Genomic DNA, 5,329 nt, shown 5'->3' on the forward strand with positions numbered 1-5,329 from the left:
CTCATCACTTTTATATGTTCAAGTGCATAGTGTGGAGGATGTCATAAGGCCTCGAGCCAATCGGATGTAAAACACTATATTTATGAGTTTTTTAATTTGTAAATCGGTCAGATTTGACCCGAACACGACAGGAAGATTATATTATGAAATTATCTTACTTGGAAAACAAATGCAGGGTTTAATAGAAGAAACTGGAAGAGGACTGAAAAGAAATAGCTCCATGTATTGTGTGAGAATATTTAATTTGTAATTTCCAGCAGCTTTTTCCTTCTCCTTTAACCATATTAGACATTTATCTTTTGATACATTTCTTAATTTTTGCAATGTTTCATGACCTGTGCTAATGTTATTGAGTAGTGTTGTGTGGAACTGACATCCTTTAAATCTCTAATTCTGTTTGTATTTTATACATCACACCCCTCCAGGTTTGACCAAGACTTAGAAAGCAAATGCAGGTAGATGTAAAGCCAAAGCTTATTGGAAGTGAGCACAGCAAACAAATGTTTCAGTTTGCATACAGCAAAGTGTAAACATTGCTTTCAAATTCACATTAGAGAACCAAATGAAGTCATCATTCATACTGTCATCCCATTAACATGTTGGAAAACAACACATAAATGAGAATTTGAAAGACCATTAAAGAATAATATAGCTTCAAACTGTTCCCATAATTTAATTTCAAACACAAAGGGGAAATTAGTATACCTGTACTGTAAACACAATTATAGATTGTAAGAGTAATATTTTTGAAGGTATTTTCACTTCTCTGCCTTTCCATCTCCTTTTCTTCAATCTTTTAAAATTTATTTTCTTTAACTTTCGTCAACAACCTTTTCTTTTGTGTCTAAGTATACCTATGACAAAATTATATTATTGTTTTATCATTAAAAAATTATTAATTACAAAGAAATATTAGCTACATAAAATAACAGAGAGGGTCAGAGTCCACATGATCTGAGTATTTGAAGTGTATATGTTTATACCCTGAGAATTTTAAGCATTAAAAACAAGTTTCAGGATTCCTCTCAAAGTTTCTTTTATTGTGTTGGTGTTGCCCCCCAATGTCAACTTTTCTTTTTTGTTGTGACAATAGTTTAACCTCATAGTACAGAGAAAAAGACCTCATTTGCTCTCACCTGATGTGGCACTAGGTCGAAACTGACTTTCACCACTAAGTGGCAGTAACGGCTAAGAGAGATGGCAAAGTAATCTCTTACAAAAGTAACACAGGGCAGTGATGGTAATGGAAGTCCACAGTACCACAGACCTGCTATGTTTCTCTGTTTTTAAGTGAGAGCGGTATACAACCACTATACATAGTTTTTTAAAGTTGATACTTTTTTAAAGTAGCATGTTTGGAGTTTAATTCCTGCAAGATTTCTTTGATAATTAAATCACTGTGGAGGAGTGTTGGTTCACTCTTCATTTTGGAGACTGTTCATTCAGCCCCATTGGACAGTTTTTCAGTATGAACTCCATTTTAAGATCATGCCAAAGCATCTTAATATGATATAAGTACAAACTTTGAGTAAGCTACTCCAAAACCTTTATTTTATTTATTTATTATTTTTTTAGCCATTTAGTGGTTGAATCACTGTTTATTTTTTGGATCATAACATACATATCTGTAAGACCTTTGAGCATAATTTCACCCTATTACATCCCTCATCCCAAGCTTCCCTCTAACTCGTAAACACATGTAGCTTCACTCTGTCTGCAAGCAGTAAGGCATTCTCAAATCTGAAGAAAGTACTGTAGCTCTGAGACATGGAATATAGAAAAACATCTGGAAATGATCTCAAAATAATTTTTTTTACTTTGAATTAACATCAGTATTATTTCTCTCAATATTGTTTACTTAGTGGAATAAATAGTAGTTCTAAAAGAAGGAAGAAAATTACTTTTTACCATTCTGACAAAACAGAAATGAAACTACACATCTACAACGACACATCAAGAAAGAAAGCACAAATAAATTCGATAAATAATCAACCTAGACTAACCACAGTAGATAGAAGGTAATTAATTTTATAATGTAAACTCAGTAGCAAATAAAATGTAGTCTCTCCTCACAGTCGTGTGCCTTCCAAGCACCCTTGCCTCCAACTGTCACCTGTGAGGCTCCACACCTCATCTTAGCATGTGGACATGATGGTTTTCCCTCTTCACCCCAGGCCTCATAGTCCATCTCCTGCCCATCCATCAACAGCCAATCCCCAGCCAGGAAACGCAATCCAATCCAGACGTGTTCAGTGGTGTTATGCTTCCTCAGCTCTTTCTGGATCAGCAGCATCTCAGTCTCAGACGCCACACTGGCCAAGTCATCGTGGTGCTCCCTGCAGTACTCCAGAGCTTCCTCCCAAGTCTTTTTCTCAGTCACCACTGCTGCACTGTAGCAGAAGAAGGTTGTTTGATACCATACGCTTAGATCATACCACTTGCTTTCCCGCATACAGCCATAGTCTTCCTGATGACCATAGTCATTAGGTTCATATTTTTGCCAGAAATACATGGTTGGTGCTCCACCTCCTGACCAGAGCCATTTGGTTCTGTCTGAAGAATTTCTTATCAGTCCTATCCAGATCAAGTCATTGACATTGCTGGCGAGCTGCTGAAGTTCGTTATTATCCCTCTCATTACTGACAGGAGCCAGGTCTGTGTAATGCTGCTGACAGTACTTCTGAGCTTCAAGCCAATCCATTTTCTGGTCAATGTAAATGTACTTGGAGAAACTTGCAGACAGGCTAAGTAGGAGCAGAATGAAGGTAAAGATCTGATCCATTGTTAGTATCTTTAGAGAGTCCCTCAGAGCAATGAGGATCCAAAAGGTTTGGAAAATATATGCTTGAGCTTTGAGTTTTGCCTGTCAAAAAGAATTTGCATATCAAGACTGCCCTTTTATTCTTGGGAAATGTTTCAACAACACAGGAAAACACACCTATTGGTCACTTGTATTTGTTCAAGTTGCTTATGAATCATCAAACCAATTTATGCTACTTAATTTCTAAAGTGTGTCAAAAGCAGAATGAAATTTTAATTTCATGCATGGAGCTTGGAAATTTAGGAACATTCAAAATATTTTTTTCAAACTTCTAAAAGCCAATAACAGTTTTGACATCTTCTATATGACAGAAGGCTGCAACCTCAAATATGCATACCATAGACTTGAGTTTTGTTTTAAAGGAGTTTAAGGAACTCATCACTGTGCACAAAAACTACACTCAGAATGTGATTAATACTATCTCATCTTTTAAAGCAGTTGAAAACAAAATTTTAGTCCAGTTAATTTCAAAATGAATATTATCAATCAAGTTTTCAATTTCTGAGCTGACCAATAACCGTGCTGTTTCAACTGTTTATTGGCAGGTCAATCTAAAGTCCAGGTTTCAATTCCACGTTCTCATCCAGATAGTAAAACTGAGTTTTTCTTTTTCACTGACTGTGCTTAGTTTCTGTGCCAGCTTACTGGTGTGACTGCGCGTTGCTTTCTTGAATTTCCTTGTGTTTAAAAAAAGGTTTTTATGTTTTACAGTACTCCAAGGTTTATGAGTCTTGTGTTTATTGGTTAGATATTTTGAAATTTGTCTTTCTAAGCCAGCTAGTATTCATTCTGAATGTTTCGCAACCTGTTAATTCTAAGACTGAGTTTTCTGGCTCAGAGCTAGCTGTTGAAGATACAGAAGTGGTTGCTGAGCTGGCCTTTGTATTTTGAACTGGAGAAGACAGCTCCTAGGGGCCATGTGCTAGGTCAGTGCATGGCCCCCTCAGATAATGTTTGTGTTCTCTGGCAGGCTACTTTAGTCCCTCTTTGCCTAAGCCCACAAGTCCAGAGCCTGTGGTGTCAGTGTCGCCAGAGCTCAGGCCAGTGGGTTTTTGTTGCCTATGGGTTTCAACCTTTCTACAGGCCATCTGCCAAGCCTCTAGATGGGTTCTGCCTTTCATCTCCTCCAAAGTCATCTTTGTTGTCAGCCTCTTGAGGGTCTCCATCTTCTCCCTTGCTGACACCAGCCAACTGTCAAATCATCTGAATTGTCCTGTCAAGGACGTCAGCCACCAGTAGGCCTTTGTCAACACTGTCTGTCTCCAACTAGGCCTCCTGAGGTATCCTGCGACCTCCAGTGACATCTTGCTTCTGCCATTCTACCTGTGGGTCTGTGGCACCATTGTCAACCTCCCAGACGGCCTCCTGAGGTTCTCTGTGTCCATCTTTGATATTCATGTTGGCCTACAGAGTTGTTCCACCTCTGCCACTAGCCTCCCAGTTGCCCTTTTCTTCTGTTGGTCTTCAGGTCAGCTCCCAGAACTGCTCCAATGCTTGTTCCTTGCCAGGGTAGACCACCGGAGACTTTTGAAGTCTACTGCTTACTGTGTCTTTGTTTTTGTATTTTGAAAAGACTGCTTGCCAGATGGCCACTACATAACACACATACATATATCTAAATATCTCAAAAAAGTACATAATAAAACATTCACATTTTCTTTATTAAGTATTACATGAGCTTATCTAAACATGAAGTTGAAAGCTTAAGCATAAGCACTCTAGTTTATATTAGTTATTGTTGGGCTGTTAACTGCAGTGCTGTTAGTTACTGTAAGTAAACTGCCAAATTATTTAATTTCTTTTACAACAGTTGGATCTAACCACACAAACAGTTTTAGTCAGGAGTCCTAGATTTAAAACCCCTATTCAAGTTGACAAAAGACCAAGGTTATTGGAACAAGCTAAACAAAAGATTTAGTTTGCATGAGGCAAAAGTGAAGTTTTACTGGCTCCATATCAGACAAACAAATCAGTGTTCATTTATTATTTCGTGACTGAGCAGCAGTGGCTTTAACGATTTTATTCTATGCTGCCCTCTAGTGTTTTTTTTGTGGTTGAAAACTGCTGCTCACCATAAATACATTATCTTTACATATGTGGCACCATTTAAGAGGAAGCAAACAGGGTTTCCAACAGTATAATATTTACTGCCAAAAAGCATTGTTACAACAACAAAAATTAACCGACAAAAACAAAAATTTCCTTAATTTTGCTGCTAAGTTTAATGGTAGTTAATTAATTGAAAGTATTAACTTGGTTTCTCTGACCCACTTAAAAGGGTCAGAATTAAAAATCCTAGAGGTAAACATTGTTTTTCCCTGTCATATAAACATAATTATCTCAAAACTGTACATAGAAAAAAAATAACACCATGAACATTCTGCCCATGTAATTATTTAATATTATACCCTCTTGTCAAGTACATTAATGTGAAAGCTTAATGTAAGTGTCTTAATTAAAGTTAGTTTAAATTAGCTGCTACTAGTAGCTAAATGTCTTCATCTGAGA

This window comes from Oreochromis niloticus, linkage group LG23 (genome assembly GCF_001858045.2).
Source record: "Oreochromis niloticus isolate F11D_XX linkage group LG23, O_niloticus_UMD_NMBU, whole genome shotgun sequence".
Lineage (NCBI taxonomy): Eukaryota > Metazoa > Chordata > Actinopteri > Cichliformes > Cichlidae > Oreochromis > Oreochromis niloticus.